The sequence below is a fragment of the Arachis stenosperma genome, chromosome 5 (genome assembly GCF_014773155.1).
Source record: "Arachis stenosperma cultivar V10309 chromosome 5, arast.V10309.gnm1.PFL2, whole genome shotgun sequence".
NCBI lineage: Eukaryota > Viridiplantae > Streptophyta > Magnoliopsida > Fabales > Fabaceae > Arachis > Arachis stenosperma.
In genome coordinates this window covers 92,190,321-92,210,449 of record NC_080381.1, presented here as the reverse complement: position 1 = coordinate 92,210,449, position 20,129 = coordinate 92,190,321, and positions in this window count along the sequence as shown.

Sequence of the window (20,129 nt, the reverse complement as noted above, 5' to 3'; positions counted from 1 at the left end):
AGAACCTACTGAGTTTTCTGGCACAGTTCTTACAAATTGCTGACACAGTACATGATAAAGAGGTAGATCAGGATGTCTACACTATTACTGTTTCCATTTGCTGTAAAAGATCAAGCTAAAAGGTGGTTAAATAACCAACCTACAGCAAGTATAAAGACATGGAAACAGTTATCAGACAATTCCTGAATCATTTTTACCCTCCAAAAAGGATGACACAGCTAAGGCTGGACATCCAAGGCTTTAAACAAGAGGATAATGATCCCTTTATAATGCCTGGGAGAGGTATAGAGGTATGCTAAGGAAATGTCCCTCTGAAATGTTTTCAGAGTGGTCCAGTTAGACATTTTCTACTATGGGCTTACAGAGAAAGCTCAGATGTCTTTAGACCACTCAGCTGGTGGATCTATACACATGAGGAAGACAATTGAAGAAGCTCAAGAGCTTATAGACACTGTTGCTAGAAACCAATATTTGTACTCTAGCAATGAGTTCTCTCCAGAAGAGAAGTCATTACATAGTCACTGACCCTCATCCTCAAGAACAGATGAATGAGCTTAATCAACAATTGCTCCTGATGACAAACAGTTAGCAGAATTTAAAGAGATGCTCAATGAAACTAAAGTTGCTAATAAGAGCATAGAACTACAGTTGAATCAAGCAAACAGCAAATATCTAAACAAATAACAGAGGAGTGTCAAGCATTCAATTGAGGAGTGGGAAGACCCTGAATAACACTGTTCAAAAGAGCAAAAAGCCAAATAAGGAACAAATGACAGAGGACAACCACCCACTGTTCAAAATCCCTCTGAGGACAGTAAGAGCCCAGAGAGGAATATTGGCGTTCAAACGCCAGAAAGGGAAGAAAACTGGCGTTAAACGCCCATTCCTTGCCCGTTCTGGCGTTCAAACGCCAGAAAAGGGGAAAAGTTGGCGTTAAACGCCCATTTTCCACCCATTCCTGGCGTCCAAACGCCAAGGGAAAATCAGACACCTGAGAGTGCTGACAGTAATCCCTCTAACAAGGCTTCTTCAACCACTTCTGTAAGGAATAAACCTGCAGCATCTAAGGTTGAAGAATATCAAGCCAAGATGCCTTATCCTCAGAAACTCCGCAAGGCGGAACAGATAAGCAATTTGCCCGCTTTTCAGATTATTTAAGGACTCTTGAAAAAGATTCCTTTTGCAGAGGCACTTGAGCAAATACCTTCTTATGCTAAGTTCATGAAGGAATCTTAGTCATAAGAAGGATTGGAGAGAAACTGAAAAAGTGTTTTCTCACTGAAGAATGCAGTGCAGTCATTCTAAAAAGCTTACCAGAAAAGCTTCAAGATCCTGAAGCTTTCTGATACCATGCACATTAGAAGGCACTTGCACCAAGATAGCCTTATGTGATCTTGGAGCAAGTATCAATTTAATACCTGCATCCACTATCAGAAAGCTTGGGTTACTGGAGAAGTCAAACCAACCAGATATGCCTCCAGCTTGCTGATGGTTCCATTAAACACCCATCAGGCATAATAGAGGACATGATTGTCAGGTTGAGCCATTTGCCTTTCCAACTGACTTTGTGGTGCTGGAAATGGAGGAGCACAAGAGTGCAACTCTCATTCTAGGAAGACCTTTCCTAGCAACTGGACGAACTCTCATTGATGTACATAAAGGGAAGTAACCCTGAGAGTCAATGAGGATGAGTTCAAGTTGAATGCTGTGAAAGCTATGCAGCATCCAGACACACCAGAAGACTGCATGGACGTTGACATTATTGATTCTCTGGTAGAAGAGATCAATATGGCTGAAAGCCTAGAATCAGAGCTTGAGGACATCTTCAAAGATGCTCAACCTGATCAAGAAGAACTAGAGGAAGTAAAGGAATTTTCGAAAATTCCTCAGGAGGAGGATAAGCCTCCCAAACCTGAACTCAAACCTCTACCACCATCTCTGAATATGCATTTCTGGGAGAGGGTGACACTTTTCCAGTGATTATAAGCTCTGCTTTAAATTCACAGGAAGAGGAAGCACTGATTCAAGTGCTGAGGACGCACAGACAGCTCTTGGGTGGTCCATAAGTGATCTTAAGGGCATTAGCCCAGCTAGATGCATGCACAAGATCCTATTGGAGGATAATGCCAAACCAGTGGTCCAACCACAGAGGAGGCTAAATCCTGCCATGAAGGAAGTGGTGCAGAAAGAGGTCACTAAATTACTAGAGGCTGGGATCATTTATCCTATTTCTGATAGCCCCTGGTGAGCCCTGTCCAAGTTGTTCCCAAAAAGGGAGGCATGACATGGTTCATAATGAAAAAAATGAACTGGTTCCCACAAGGACAGTCACAGGGTGGCGCATGTGTATTGACTACAGAAGGCTCATACAGCCACCAGAAAGGATCATTTTCCTTTACCATTCATAGACCAAATGCTAGAAAGACTAGCTGGCCATGATTATTACTGCTTTTTGGATGCTATTCAGGCTACAACCAAATTGCAGTAGACCCTCAGGACCAAGAGAAAACAGCATTCACCTGCCCTTCAGGCGTGTTTGCCTATAGGAGAATGCCTTTTGGTCTGTGCAATGCACCTGCAACCTTTCAGAGGTGCATGCTCTCTATCTTTTCAGATATGGTAGAGAAATTTCTGGAAGTCTTCATGGATGACTTTTCAGTATATGGAGACTCATTCAGCTCCTGTCTTAACCACCTATCACTTGTCCTGAAAAGATGCCAAGAGACTACCTGGTTTTAAACTGGGAGAAATGTCACTTTATGTGACTGAAGGAATTGTCCTTGGGCACAAAATTTCAAGCAGGGGAATAGAGGTGGATAAGGCAAAGGTAGAGTAATTGAAAATTACCACCACCTGCCAATGTTAAGGCAATCAGAAGCTTTCTGGAACATGCAGGATTTTACAGAAGGTTTATCAAGGATTTTTCGAAATTGCCAAACCTCTGAGTAATCTGCTAGCTGCTGACACTCCATTTATCTTTGATAATGAGTGTCTGCAGGCATTTGAGACCCTGAAAGCTAAGTTGGTCACAGCACCAGTTATCTCTGCACCAGATTGGGCATTACCATTTGAATTAATGTATGATGCCAGATCATGCCATTGGTGCAGTGTTGGGACAGAGGCATAATAAACTTCTGCATGTCATTTATTATGCTAGTCGTGTTCTAAATGATGCACAGAAAATTACACAACCACAGAAAAAGAATTACTTGCAGTGGTTTATGCCATTGACAAGTTTAGATCCTACCTAGTAGGATCCAAAGTGATTGTGTACACTGACCATGCTGCTCTTAAATACTTACTCACAAAGCAGGATTCAAAACCCAGGCTATCAGGTGGGTGTTGCTTCTGCAAGAGTTTGATATAGAAATAAGAACAGAAAAGGGACAGAGAATCAAGTAGCTGATCATCTGTCCAGAATAGAGCCAGTAGTTGGGGCGTCCCTCCCTTCTACTGAGATTTCTGAGACTTTCCCAGATGAGCAACTATTTGCCATTCAGGAAGCTCCATGGTTTGCAGACATTGCAAACTATAAAGCTGTGAGGTTCATACCCAAGGAGTACAGTTACATGCAGAGAAAGAAATTAATTTCAGATGCCAAGTACTACCTCTGGGATGAACCATATCTCTTTAAGAGATGTGCTGACGGAGTGATCCGCAGGTGTGTACCCAGAAAGAAGCACAGAGGATCCTATGGCACTGCCATGGATCACAGTATGGAGGACACTTTGGAAGTGAGCGAACAGCCACTAAAGTCCTCCAATGTGGCTTCTACTGGCCTACTCTCTATATTCCCGAGAGTTTGTGCGTAACTGTGACAATTGCCAAAGAGCTGGTAACCTGCCTCATGGATATGCCATGCCTCAACAAGGATATTAGAGATAGAGCTGTTTGATGTATGGGGAATTGACTTCATGGGGCCATTCCCACCATCATACTCAAACACTTACATTCTGGTGGCAGTGGACTATGTATCTAAGTGGTAGAAGCAGTTGCTACACCCACTAATGATACTAAGACCGTACTGAAATTCCTCCAGAAGAACATTTTCAGCAGATTTGGCGTCCCCCAGAGTGCTAATCAGTGATGGGGGCACTCATTTCTGCAATAAACAGCTATACTCTGCTATGGTTAGATATGGAATTAGCCACAAAGTGGCAACTCCGTATCATCCACAGACAAATGGGCAAGCAGAAGTCTCTAACAGAGAGCTAAAAAGAATCCTAGAACGGACTGTAATGTCCCGAAGAAAGGATTGGGCAAAGAGCTTGGATGATGCTCTGTGGGCATACAGAACAGCATTCAAGACTCCTATAGGTACCTCCCCATACCAATTGGTGTATGGGAAGGCCTGTCATTTGCCTGTGGAACTGGAACATAAAGCCTATTGGGCAACCAGATTCCTAAACATGGATGCACAGTTAGCTGGTGAGAAAGACTGCTCCAGCTAAATGTGCTAGAAGAGTTCAGACTCAATGCCTTTGAAATGCAAAAATTTATAAGGAAAAGGCAAAGAAGTGGCATGACAAGAGATTGTCAACCAGAGTCTTTGAGCCAGGACAAAAGTTCTGCTCTTCAACTCTAGGCTCAAACTGTTTCCAGGAAAACTCAAATCCCGTTGGGGGGGTCCATATGTGATTACAGGAGTGTCACCATATGGATATGTTGTGCTTCAGGATATTGATTCTGATAAGAAGTTCATTGTTAATGGACAGAGAATCAAACATTATCTTGAAGGAAACTTTGAGCAGGAGTGCTCAAAACTGAGACTTGAGTGATTCTCAGTGGAAGTCCAGCTAAAGACAGTAAAGAAGCGCTTACTGGGAGGCAACCCAGTCATTAGTAGGTTATATATTTGTTCTTACAGAGGCAAATATCAAAAATGAAGGAATTCACAGAGTTACAGAAGGATTCAGCTCAAAAAGCAGAGAAAATGAGCTTACTGGCGAAAAAATGCCAGTAAGTGCATTTTGGGCGTTAAACGCCAGAATGGGTACCATTCTGGGCGTTTAACGCCAGTATGGTACCATTTTGGGCGTTAACGCCAGAATGGGTACCATTCTGGGTGTTTAACGCCAGGTGTGCAGCATCACTGGGCGTTCAGAAAACGCCCAGTGAGGGTTTTCTGGCGTTTAACGCCAGCCAGGGTACCTGGCTGGGCGTTAAACGCCCAAAAAGGGTGCCAAGTGGGCGTTAAACGCCAGAATGGGTACCATTCTGGGCGTTTAACGCCAGAAAGGTGGGGGGGACCACATTTTTGTTTTCAACTCAAATTTTTTCAAACTTTCCTCTTTTTTACCCATAATCTTCTACATAAATGCACTTCAACCTTTCATCATTCACTTTCAAATCTTCACAATCAAAACCATTCTTCAAATCTATTTCAAAATAATCTCAAATCTTCTTCAAAACTCACCCTTTTCTCAAATTTTTTCAAATCTTTTCAATTTCCTTTCAAATCTCTCTTTGTTTTCGGAATTCTCCTCCCCCCACTCTATAAATGAACGTTCCTCACCCCTCCTTCCTCACACCATTCGAATTTCCTCTCTCTCTCTCTCTCTTCTCTCTTTCTTTTCTTTTGCTTGAGGACAGCAAACCTCTAAGTTTGGTGTGCTTTTCCCGTGATCACTAAGCCAAAATCTATCAAGATCATGGCTCCCAAGGGAAAACAAACCAACTCAAGAGGAAAGAAAGAGACTAATCCAAAGAATCTTTGGAATGAAGAGAAGTTCTTAACCAAAGAACATGAAGACCATTATCACAAAATAATGGGTCTGAGGTCAGTGATCCCGGAAGTTAAATTTGATCTGAAAGAAGATGAATATCCGGAGATCCAAGAGCAAATTCGAAACAGAGGTTGGGAAGTTCTGACCAATCCTGAGACAAAGGTTGGAAGGAACATGGTTCAATTCTACTCAAATCTGTGGCTAACAGATAAGCAAAGAATGACTGGAACCGCTTACCATACCCACAGAACCATGGTCAGGGAAAGTTATGTACTTCCATCTGGACAAAATAAGAGAAATCTTCAAACTACCTCAACTGCAAGATGATCCTGATTCCTTTAATAGGAGGATGGTGAGTAGATAAGGGGTTGGATCAAGTTCTAGAGGACATATGCCTCCCTGGAACTAAATGGATAACCAATTCTAAGGGTGTCCCAAACCAACTCAAGAGGGGAGACCTCAAACCAATTGCAAGAGGTTGGCTAGACTTTATTGGGCGTTCCATATTGCCCACTAGCAACCGTTCTGAGGTCACCATCAAGAGAGCAGTGATGATTGCATCATGCTTGGAAAAGAAGTGGAGGTTCATCATATGATTGCCTGTGAGATCTACACAATTGCAAATAGGAATTCCACTGTAACCAAATTGGCTTACCCAAGCTTGATCTCCTTGCTCTGTAAAGAGGCTGGGGTGAAGATAGAAGAAGATGAACTCATACCCATAGAACATCCAATCACCAAGAAGACAATGGAAGGAACAAGAGAAGCAAGGGCGTGAAATTCAAGAGATGAAACGCCAAAAGCTCTCCTCTCAAGCTGAGGGAGCATCCACTTCTCAAAATCAAGGTTGTTGAGTCCTAACTCTGTGAAAACCTCTATCATTAGGAGCCTCTGTTTTTCGTTTTTTTTATTTTCCTTTATTTTGTTTTTTATTTTTCATTTTTCTAGTCTCATTCTATATCTATTTTTGAGTCTTGTTTTTAATTCATAATTAATAAAATTAAAGTTATGCCTTAAAGTTATGAATGTCCTATGAATCCATCACCTCTCTTAAAAGAAAAAAATGCTTTAATCACAAAAGAACAAGAAGTACAGGATTTCGAAATTTATCTCTGAAACTAGTTGAATTAGTTTGATGTGGTGACAATACTTTTTGTTTTCTGAATGAATGCTTGAACAGTGCATATGTCTCTTGAATTTGTTGTTTTTAAGAATGTTAAATTTGTTGGCTCTTGAAAGAATGAGGAGAAAGAGAATTGTTATTGAGGATCTGAAAAATCATCAAATTGATTCTTGAAGCAAGAAAAAGCAGTGAATACAAAAAAAAAATTTCGAAAAAAAAAAGAAAAGAAATAGAGTTGTGATCCAAGGCAATAAGAGTGTGCTTAAGAACCCTGGACACCTCTAATTGGGGACTTTAGCAAAGCTGAGTCACAATCTAACAAGGTTCACCCAATTATGTGTCTGTGGCATGTATGTATCCGGTGGTAATACTGGAAGACAGAGTGCTTTGGGCCACAGCCAAGACTCATACATAAGCTATGTTCAAGAATCATCATTCTTAACTAGGAGAATCAATAACACTATCTGAGTTCTGAGTTCTCATAGATGCCAATCATTCTGAACTTCAAAGGATAGTGAGATGCCAAAACTGTTCGGAGGCAAAAAGCTACTAGTCCCGCTCATCTAATTGGAACTATGTTTCTTTGATATTTTGGAGTCTATAGTATATTCTCTTCTTTTTATCCTATTTTGATTTTCAGTTGCTTGGGGACAAGCAACAATTTAAGTTTGGTGTTGTGATGAGCGGATAATTTATATGCTTTTTGGCATTGTTTTTAGTATGTTTTTGGTAGTTTTAGTTGAGTTTTTATTATATTTTTTATTAGTTTTTAGTTAAAATTCACTTTTCTGGACTTTACTATGAGTTTGTGTGTTTTTCTGTGATTTCAGGTATTTTCTGACTGAAATTGAAGGTTCTGAGCAAAAATCTGATCCAGAAACTGAAAAGGACTGCAGATGCTGTTGGATTCTGACCTCCCTGCACTCGAAGTGGATTTTCTGGAGCTACAGAAGCCCAATTGGCGCGCTCTCAACGGCGTTGGAAAGTCGACATCCAGGGCTTTCCAGTAATATATAATAGTCCATACTTTACCCAAGATTTGATGGCCCAAACCTGCGTAGCAAACCGGCCTCAGAAATTCCAGCGTTAAACGCCGGAACTGGCATAAAACTTGGAGTTAAACGCCCAAACTGGCATGAGAACTGGCGTTTAACTCCAAAAAACGTCTCTACACATAAAAGCTTCAATGCTCAGCCCAAGCACACACCAAGTGGGCCCGGAAGTGGATTTTTCTATCATTTACTCATTTCTGTAAACCTTAGGATACTAGTTTACTACTTATAGGACCTTTTGACTTGGTAATCAGTACCGAATGCGACCTTATGACATTGTACACGTTTTCTTCTACAGTATGAGTCTCTAAACCCCATGGTTGGGGGTGAGGAGCTCTGCTGTGTCATGATGGATTAATGCAATTACTACTGTTTCTCATTCAATCATGCTTGCTTCCATTCTAAGATAATACTTGTTCTTAATCCGGATGAATGTGATGATCCGTGACAATCATCATCATTCTCAACCATGAACGTGTGACTGACAACCACCTCCGTTCTACCTTAGATTAAGTAGTTATCTCTTGGATTCTTTAATCGGAATCTTCGTGGTATAAGCTAGACTGATGGCGGCATTCAAGAGAATCCGGAAGGTCTAAACCTTGTCTGTGGTATTCTGAGTAGGATTCAATGACTGAATGACTGTGACGTGCTTCAATCTCCTGAAGGCGGGGCGTTAGTGACAGACGCCAAAAGAATCACTGGATTCTACTCCGGTCTGATTGAGAACCGACAGATGGAATGCCGTGCCGTGACAGGGCATTAGGAATCGTTCCAATGAGAGGATGGGAGGTAGCCACTGACAATGGTGAAACCCTACACACAGCTTGCCATGGAAGGAGACCTGCGTGACTGAAGAAGAAGACAGTAGGAAAGCAGAGATTCAGAAGATGGAGCATCTCCAAACCTCAACCTATTCTCCATTACTGCAAAACAAGTAACCATTTCATGTTCTTTTGCTTTTCACAAACAATCCTGATAATTTCTGCTATCCTGACTAAGATTTACAAGATAACCATAGCTTGCTTCAAGCCGACAATCTCCGTGGGATCGACCCTTGCTCACGCAAGGTATTACTTGGACGACCCAGTGCACTTGCTGGTTAGTTGTGCGGGATTGCAAAAGTGTTATTGCAATTTCGTGCACCATGCATCATCTACATTATGCCATTCCCACATATGATGAAGTCCAAAAAGAGTTTGTTGAACAAGAAGAAAGGAAGGTGAAACAGCAGAATGACACACTAAAGAAGAAGATGGAAGATGTTGGCTTCTGGAAGAAACTGCTTGGGAAAGGCAAAGGAAGTGGGAGCACAAGCACTCAAGAAAAACCAGAGGACAAGCAAGAAGAGCATGGGCAACCACATGAGTAAAAGGTGGTGGAGCTCCTTCTTTGGTCTCTCTTTTTCCATTTTAAAATAAGGAAGATCTTGTATGAAATAGAACATGCTTCCATGTTAGTTTGAACCTTTTCAATTCTGCATTTTTAGTTTTATTGCTTAGGTCTATGATTTCTGGTTTAAGTGTCACTGCATCATATCTTTACTTATTGTATGCTTGTCTTTAAAATCAAATGAAAAGAGAATGTTTATGTTTCAAAAGACCAGAGTGGAGTTCATAATATGGAGTAATTTTCTGAATCTTTGGTGTGATCATAAGTTAGCTAAGTTGGTTCAACCATAAGGTGGGAAGATAACTATCTGTCCTGAGTACTTTGCTTTGAATATACCCATGAGACTAAGTAAATAACAAGATCCTAATAAGAAAAAGGGGAAAAGAAAAATGAAAGTGGAAGAATCAAAGAAAAAGAGTAAGCAATAAGGCTAGGCACCAATGGTTTTAATTTTGAGGCATGTGTCTGTGGTGTTCTTGTGTGAGGGATTTACTTGGATGAATAAGCTCTTAGGGGTGCCTTATCACTTGGTAACTTGGGTTAACTAACTCGGGATTATTAGCTGAAAGTCCACTATCAAGAGTAACCCTCACTACAGAGCATTTAGTAACCCAAAGAGGTGTTGGACACCAAGGTCTCAAGAAGGAAAATAAATGAACCAGATGCCTGTGGTGTGTATGTATGGGGGAGAGACTTGAGGGAGTAAGTCCTTAGGGGTGTCTCAACACCTAGCACCTTGAACCAACTGGTTCGGGAGTGTTGGCTAAAAGCTTATCTTAAAGAGTTGCCCCCTTACAGAGCACTTAGCTCGACAAGAGTTGCCTCCTTGGTTAACGTGGGAGCTAACGTAAGAGGCAAGGGTGGTCGACAACGTTAGTGACACCCAACATTGTCACTAACGTTGGAAGCAACCACAAAACCCCAAGGAGCCACGTTAACTTCCACGTTAACTTAGTTAACGTGGAAGCTAACGTTGATGAGTGAATGTGAGCCAACGTTAGTGACACTCAACATTGTCACTAACGTTGGGGATGGCTAAGAATGGCACGTTAGAAGCCACGTTAACCTAGTTAACGTGGACTCTAACATGAGACATAGGGGCACATTGGAACGTTAGTGACAATGTTGAATGTCACTAACGTTCTCGAAGGTTGGCAAGGCCATGTTAGAAGCCACGTTAACCTAGTTAACGTGGACTCTAACGTGAGACATAGGGGCACATTGGAACGTTAGTGACAATGTTGAATGTCACTAACGTTCTCGAAGGTTGGCAAGGCCACGTTAGAAGCCACGTTAACCTAGTTAACGTGGGCTCTAACGTGAGGCAAAGGGGTACATTGGAACGCTAGTGACAATGTTGAGTGTCACTAACGTTCTCGAACTCATACTTTCACTTAAACGTTAACACCCCTAACGTCCTGAGCTAAAGTCTCTGCCCATTTCACACTTTCTCTCTACAAGTAAAGCCAAGCCCAAATGAAGAAGAGAACTGCTTCAAACTCAAGATCCAAAGGCCCAAGACTTGAAGAACCAACTAGAAGCTGAGAAGAGTAGTATATATAGGAGTAGCTTTGAATTAGTGAGGAGTTCTGGAAGCTGGGAAATTGGAAGCACTACTCTCTGTATTTTCTGCCCTTCTAGTTCCATGATGTATTCTCCATCTTTGTTTTCATTTTCTAGAGCTATGAACAACTAAACCCATTTCATTGGGTTAGGGAGCTCTGTTGTAATTTGATGGATCAATACTAGTTTTCTTTATTCTTCTTCTATCTTTTCTCTTGATTTTACTTGAAAGCTTTCGATCTTCATCCCATTGGGTAGTTATCTTGGAAAAGAAACTATTCAAACGTGGATCTCTTTTGAACCTTGAAAGAAAAATGAAGAGATCAATCTAGAAATGCTTTCTCATACTGGACCAAATTGGATTTGGATGGATATGTGACTATAATCCTCTCAATACTTGATTTGGGAAATGCATGTGGTATAATCAGTGACCACACTTCATCTCTTCTCATGAGCAATTGACCAAGGAATTGGCTATTGATCTAGATTTGAGAGATTGAGTTGCAAGAAATTGTAATTCAATCAATTAAGATTGCCAAGGAGATCAATGAGTGCATTGATTGAGGAAGAGATGAAAATGAACTTGATCTGGAGAATCGCAACATCTCCTGTGCCCAATGAACTCCCCAATTCTGATCTCACCCATTCTCTTTAATTTCTGCATTTACTTTCATGAGCAAACACCCCATTCCCATTTACAATTCTGCAATTTAATTTCAGTCATTTACTTCCAGCTCTTTAATTCTAGCATTTACTCTTCCTGTCATTTACATTACCGCCATTTTATTTTCTGCAACTCTCAACCCAAATTCTAAATTAGCTCAACTAGAACATTCTTCTAATTAAAGTTGCTTGATCAATCAATCCCTGTGGGATTCGACCTCACTTTATTGTGAGTTTTTACTTGACGACAAATTCGGTACACTTGCCGAAGGAAATTTGTTGAGAGACAATTTCCACCTGCATCACCTTACCCTTTCATTATCCTTTGCAAACCAATTTGAGCCTAATATACCCATTTGTTCTTTACTCTAGCTCATTACTAACTCTAAGTGGAAAACAATAATATCCTTAATTTGAATCCTTGGTTAGCTTAGACTATTAAAAGTGCTCATGATTTAAGTGTGGGGAAGTTGGATTTAAAAATATTTGGTTTGAATAATTGGGTGTTATATATTTTAGTGAAAATGTGCAAAATAATGGTTGAGCACATATTATTGCATTCAATACTGTAATCATATGTATTGAGAAAAATAAAAAGAAAAAAAAAGTGAAAAAGAAAAAGAAAAGAGCAATTAATAAAAGGGGACAAAATGCCCCAAAGTAAGTAATGGTATCAATGCATATGTACTGAACTCAAATTTAGGATGCATGAATATATGGAAAACACAGTTAATGGGAAGTTAAATTTTGCATTTTAATTAAATGGATTGTCTTAAGTTAGGTGGAAAGTTTATGTTAATTAAGGATTCAAATTTTAGTCCACTTGGCCAAATACAATCCTACCTTGACCCTAACCCCATTACAACCCTTAAAAGACCTCTTGATTTGTGTATTGGTGCATTAAATTTTTGTTGATTGTTAGATGAAGAGCAAGCTATAGAAAGCATGATTAGTAGAGAATTGAGAGAATTGACCCTAGACACTTGAGAGTTAGAATGATATACACCACCAAGTAAGGGTTCAGGGCTTAATTCTATGTTCCCTGCTTTCATGAGCTATCTTCTTCTTGCAAGTTATTTGTATTGTACTTTGTGATTTGAATTAGTGAAATCCAGTTCATATTTATTCTTGAAAGATTTATTTACTTTTTCACCAAGTAGGTAGAATCATTTTAGCATGTCGTTGCATTCACATTCATAGGTTGCATTGCATGAGTCTTGCCTTTCCCTACTCATTTATTTGGTCTCCTTGAGTTTAGCATGAGGACATGCTAATGTTTAAGTGTGGGGAGGTTGATAAACCACTATTCTATGGTTTATATTGCATTTAATTGAGTGGTTTTATCAAGCTTTTCACCACTTATTCATATGATTTGCATGATTTTACAATTCCTTCCTAGTTTAGTTCTATGATTGAAAACATGCTCTTTGGTCTTAATTTAGCTAATCTTAATCCTCTCCTATTACCATTCGATGCCTTGATCTGTGCGTTAAGTGTTTCAGGCTTCATAGGGTAGGAATGCTTAGAGAATAAAGAGGAAGCATGCAAAAATGGAAGGAACACAAAGATTTGAGGAGATGACCAGCGAGAAGTCATGCGGTCGCATGGCTCACGCAACCGCGTGAAATGGAAGAAATCAAAGTGACGCGATCGCGTGCCTGACGCGACCGCGCGGATTGGAAGCTGCACAAACGATGCGAATGCGTGGACGACGTGCACACGTGATACGAAAAACGCTGAGTGACGCGATCGCGCGAACGATGCGGACGCGTGACGTGCGCGATCTGTAGAATTACAAAAGTCGCTGGCAGAGATTTTGGGCCGCATTTCAACCCAGTTTTTGGCCCAGAAACACAGATTAAAGTCAGGGAACATGCAGAGACTCAACGTGCTATTCATTACTCACAATTTTAGATTTTAGATGTAGTTTTTAGCGAGAGAGGTTCTCTCCTCTCTCTTAGGATTTAGGATTAGGATTAGGATTAGGATTTCAACTTCTTCATCACAGGTTCAATGTTCCTTCAATTTATTTTTTACTTTTATTTATTAATTTAGTTGATTATTTGATGTTGCCAATACACAGATTAAAGTCAGGGAACATGCAGAGACTCAACGTGCTATTCATTACTCACAATTTTAGATTTAGATTAGTTAGCGAGAGAGGTTCTCTCCTCTCTCTTGATTTAGGATTAGGATTAGGATTAGGATTTCAACTTCTTCATCACAGGTTCAATGTTCCTTCAATTTATTTTTTACTTTTATTTATTAATTTAGTTGATTATTTGATGTTGCCAATTTAGCTTATGGATTTCTATGTTCAATCTAACTTTCTATTTAATATAATTTGAGATATTTCAGACTTATGATTGTTTTCTCTAATTTTTGTTATTGATGTTTGGGCTCTATCCAAATTATTTTCATTCAAGTAGATTTTATTCCCTTTTGGCTTTGGTTGATTAATTGGTAACTCTTGAGGTTGTCAAACTCATTGTTGACTGAAAATTGGGATCCTTCAAGAATTAATTCGAGTTCCAATAACTCTAGCCTTTCCCAAGGAAAGACTAGGACCTGAGGAATTAAAATCAATTCATCCACTTGACTTACCTTCATAGTTAGAGGTTGACTTAGTGGGAAAAAATCCAATTCTCATCACAATTGATAAGGATAACTAGGATAGGAATTCCAGTTTCTCATACCTTGCCAAAAGTCTATTTTACAGTTATTTGTTTATTTTACTTGCCATTTAAATTACTTGCCATTTACAATCTTCATAACCAATAATAAGAACATACCTCCCTGCAATTCCTTGAGAAGACGACCCGAGGTTTAAATACTTCAGTTATCAATTTATTTAGGGGTTTGTTACTTGTGACAACCAAAACGTTTCTAAGAAAGGTTGATTGCCTGGTTTAGTAACTATACTTACAACGAGAGTTTACTATAACTTCTAAACCATCAATCTTCAGTTCTTTAGCAGCCAACAAAGTTATCTTAAAAGGGCTGAAGAAACGTCTTGAAGGAAATAAGGGCTCATGGGCAGACGAGCTAGCCTCAGTCTTATGGTCCTATAGAACCTCCCCACAATCTTCTACCGGCGAAACCCCCTTCTGACTCACTTACGGGGTCGACACAGTCATCCCAGTCGAAGTCGGGGAGCCAAGTCCAAGGTTACTCCTCGGAGGGGGAAGCAAGGCAGTCGAAAAAGATTTGATTGACAAAACAAGACAAATGGCATATCTAACAAAAATAGCAATCAAGCAAAGGATAGCCCTAAGGTACAATGGCAAAGCACTGAAAAGAAGTTTTGGAGTAGGCGACTTGGTCTTACAGCGCAACGACATATGGCTACCAACCCCAGGAGAAGGTAAACTGGGGCCGCCAACTAGGAAGGCCCTTACAGGATAAGAGAAGTCCTCGGCAAGGATGCCTATAAGTTAGAAAGGTTAGATAGAAGAGAGGTACCGAGAACATGGAATATGGCGAACTTAAAAAAGCTCTACTCATTAGGTTCCACTCAGTAGAAGAAGCAACCACACGATCTAACGACCTTGCCCCTCCACTTTAACTTCCTTTGCATTTCTTTCTCACTCTCATTTCTTTTACTTAAAACGTATTACATCAGTTTGTTTTAAATCTTATATATATGCGCATACAATAACTTTGTCTTTTGCAAGATATACGCCGACACGACAAAATAACAAACAACAACAGGTTGACCTAACGGAAACCCGAGATTGATCATCCTGGGAACCAAAGGGACCTAAAAGTCAAAATACAACTTATAAAAGTGGCAAGCGGCAAAAATAGTAAATACCATAAAAATGGTAAACCAAACATCAAAAGGCCATGACGGCCCGAATAAGCGAAAATGACAAAGTAGTTAAAAGCCACAATGGTGCGAACGAGTAAACGATAAACATAAACGGCTTAATCAAAATGAAATGTCATAGTGTTTATTACAAATAAAAGGCACCTTAAACAGGCCCAAAAATAAAGACAACAAGTTTCCAAAGGCAAGACAAGGAATACAAGAGCCGAAAGAAGTATCCATCTCAAGGCTTAAGGATATCAACGATCTTCCCGTCTTCAACTGTCTTGAGGGCCCCCACCAAAGAAATATCAAGGTCGGGAGCTAGCACGGCCACCTAAAGCTTAATCCCCTCCTCAGTCACCTTCATGGCCTCCCGGGCCCCCTTTGCAAGCTCTTTGTTTTTCTTCTTCAGGACGGCCATCTCCTGACGGGCAGTCGCTGCTGAGCTCTCCGCCGACTTCAGCTTCTCCTCCAATTCTTTGACTTTCTTCTCAGCAGTGGCAGTCTCATCATGAGATGTATTCAAATCCTTCATCAATTCGAGGTCCCGGTCCACCAGCCTGTTGATCTCTTTGGCATCCTCCTCAGCCTTCTTCTCCTGCTCAGACAACTTTTTCTTCAGAGACTCCTCCCGAGACCTTGAGTCTGTCAGATCTTTCTAGGAGTTCCGAAGTTTCCCTTCCAGAACATGATAATTTTCCAAGATAGGCTCCACCTTCTTGGCAATAGCAACAGCTCGAAGAAGGCTGCGGTAGATCCACCTCGCCTGGCCAGAGAGGTCGGCATCCCTGAAAAATTCTTCAGTACCAGGAAGCAACTGGGACTCGATGAAACCCCCAGCATCAAAGTTCTTTTCCATAACAAAGAGTGCCTTCCCAGAATCCCGCTTCCTCTTCTTCGGGTTACCAACAACTTTCAAACCGTCGTCATCAAGCCCCAAATCTTCCTCATCAAAAGAAACCTCCGCCTCCACACTTGGGTTCGCTGAGGTATTCTTAGGAGGGACCTCAACCTCCGCCGGTTGACTTTGACCTGCCCCGTCAACCCGACCACTCCCCTCCCCAGCGTCCTCCTGGTCCTGAATCACCGAAGGAGTCACTGAAGAGTCCTCACCACCCTCATCACCCCCTTGGATGAGGCTCATCAAGTCAGCCAAAGTATTCTTCCTGCCAGCCATGGAAATTGTAAGCAAAATGGGCAAAGGCGTGAGCAATAGAAGAGCAAACATTAAAAACGCAAAAAAGTAAAGAACTCACCAACATACGACCGATAGGCCTCCCAGTCCCCCATAACCGCACGAGGATTAAGATGTCTCTCGCCAAAAATTGTCAACAAGATGTTGGCGATATTACGATCTTCCGGGTTCAGCCAGTCATAATATATTTTTATCAAATAATCGGATCCCGCCCCAAAACTCCAGTAAGTCGGGATCCGCCTTTCCCCCTCGGCAGTAAGCCAGAAGGGTTGATGACCCTCGATTGGCCTAACCATGAAAAAGGTAGATTTAAAACCATGGAAGGAGTCCTCAAAAAGGCCAAAGATCCTACAACCTTGTTGGGCCCTGAAGGACATATACCCCTTCTTCACCTTCCTTTGCCGAGAAAGGTTCGTAAGAAGGAAAAGGTAGAGAAAAACGTTCACTGAGGGTGGAAGCTCCAGATATTCACAAACCATCTCGAAGCATCGGATGGCAGCCCAGCTATTCGGGTGCAATTGTGACAGAGCAACATCACAACGGTTCAACAAACCCATGACAAAGGGGGAGAAGGGTAAACGAACCCCCAAAGTCGTGAACATGGGCTCATAAACCCACAAACAGTCAACAACTTGTGGAGCTGCCCGGTTTTTCTGGCAGACACGCTCCCGAGCAGTAGGAATATAAACTTGATAAAACGCTTCCTCAGGACCACCCCCACACAACAGCCCTGCTTGGCGCAAATCTTGGAGGCCCTCCTTCGTGACCTTGGAAGGGGTGTCCTTCACATCGGAAGAAACCCAAGCATAATGATCAACGAAGTCGGTTAGCGGTCGCTGAGCCTGATTTGGAAGAACGAGGCGCTCGGCCATACCTACAGTGGGGGCACCAACTTAGTTAGAACGGGAGGACGGGAACCCTTGAAGCAGTAAAATAACAAAACTACAATTCCCTAAATCACCCTTTAGATACCCTCACACTAACCCAAAACTCGAGCAAAATCTAAGAAAAACCCAGTGGTGCCCCCTCTAAAAGAAGAAGCGGCAAAAACAAAGCAGAAACCTAGGCATGCATAAAGGAAAGCACACAAATACCAAAAGGAAAGAGCAAAACAAAAACTATAAAAATCAACGTACCAGGAAAGACGAAGATGTAGGCCAAAAAGTTAAAGCAGCAACAAAGCAAGATGAAGAAGGAGGAGCAGCAGTGATTCGAGGAAATAGAAGGAAGAGAAAGAAATGGTGGAGAAATGAGGGGGCTATGAAAATAAAAAAGGGGGCAAATAGTGTAACCGTCGAGGAGGAGCGCCAAAAGACAGGGACATATTTGTCATTTCACGCAAATTTTAAATCATGACACGATGGGGCATTTAATGCCCCACGCAGAAGCCAAGGAGGCGGCGTCAGAAATGAGATAACCACGCATGAGAAACATGAAACGCCATCAACGAACTCTCGAGAAGAGGAACACATCCTGTCTCAGCGAGTAGGACAAACGCGCCTAGCCACGAGCTCCAAACCTCAAAGCTAGCACGTTGGGGGCACTGTTACGGGACATCACCAGCCTAGTCCAATTAGCCGCCGGGTCGGAGCGCCACCCCTGACCTAGGCCCAAACTATCCCTCACAAGAAAAATCCAACGGGTCGGTTCCAAGCACCCGACTCGGTCGACGTCCGACTTTACCACCTGTACGGCCCGGCACACCACGCCTAGCAAACCGGTCGGGTCAGCTTCCTCGGGGCAACACCTGAAGCCCTGACCCGAAGTCCGAAACGACCTGCTCCTTCCACGTGGACAGGGACAGCTCACAAGCTTCCTGGCCAGTGGGCTAGGTCATCTTTGGGCCTGTCCAGTACAGTATATAAGGGGAGAGGTCAGCACTCCCCCCGAGGTACACCTCACCTTACCTAATTTGGCTGTCATTTCGTACGGCCACTGACTTGATCGTCGGAGTGTCTTTGCAGGTGGCCACCCCCTTCATCCGTTCTACCACCGGTTCCGTCAGCCTCCAACTCCATACCAGGAATTCGCTCCAAACCACTTCAGAGTCTCGCCCTGTCATCCCTTCACCATCATCTGACCCGTCAAGCAACCGAGATCATCTGGTAACGAACAATAATATAAAATTATAAATTTTTTGAAATTATGTGGTGTGTTCCTACTTCCCAGCTTTATGGATTACAACAAAAAAAATCCACATAGTCAAGGATCACTCTTACAAAAAAGTTATGGAGACAAATTTCTGTCGCCAAGAATTACACTAGCTCCCGTATATTTCAAAAAATCCAGTGATAAAGTTTTTAGTTATTATTTTTTATAAACAAATTATTAACTTATTTAATTTATTATTATATAAAAGAATTTAATTTTTATTAATAAATAATTTTACTATTAATTATCTTAAAAAATAAATTTAATGTGTATAAGTTAATATTTAATTAGATTTTAGATCTATTATACAAATAATAATTAATTTTTATATTTATTTTTTAAAAATAATATTTTTTTATATTTATAAAATTATAGTTAGATATTAGTATTAAAAAAATTTTATATTAAAAATAATAAAATTAACTCAAAATATTTTTCTTAAATAATTGAATCTTAACTCTAATTATAATATTGATATTCTTTTTAAATTATATATAATAAATATTTAAAAATAAAATACAAATTGAAAAGATAAATGATAAAAATTGAGCTGTAAATAAAAAATAAAAATAGTATGAATTTAATAATTATATATTTTTTATATAAATAATATTATGAGATCACTTTTTAATTATATTTTTATTATAAACTTAATATGCCTGTTATATTTTTGGAATTATATTATTCTATGTACTTTTGTTTTAATTGTAATGAGATATATTTTAATTATCACATTAGTTATATAATATAGATATATATAAAAGAGGTAGAGTAAATGGAAGAGGAAGAGGAAGAGAAATAAAAAAATAAAAGAGAAAGAAAGAAAGGCTTCTTTGATTTTGAAGAAGAATATTTTAATTTAATTGTAATGAAAAATTTTTTTCTCCGTAATAATTTTACAGAATCATAAAATTATTAGAATACATTGTATCTCAATATTTTATTTTTATTGTAAAATTTAATAAAATTAATAATATCTAACGTTTTTATAATAAATATTAAAAATTTTATCAAATGACAGAAATAGTGGAATATAAAATTCGTGTTCTACTTCAGCGTGTATAATAAATGCTTTATGGGTTAGCATTTTTATTATTAGAAACGCTTTTCAAATAGATAATTTTCAGTCAGGATACCAAAAAAATGCTACAGCGGCAAAATAGGGCATCTGGATAAAAAGTTTAAAAATATAATATTTTGATAATAAATTTTAGAAATAAAATGGGTGAAAACGGAAAAAAAATTCTTTAATTTTTTAAAAAAAATTGTTTTAATTATAATAAAATAAGATGTCATATGACATATTTTAAATGTTAAATTAATAATATATAATAAATTTTAATTTAATTTATTAAAAAAATGTTATATGATTAATTTTAATTATAAAATTAATAATATATAATTGATACCATAAATAATGAAAATTGGATTAAACCCTAGCGCTTTTGCCTTG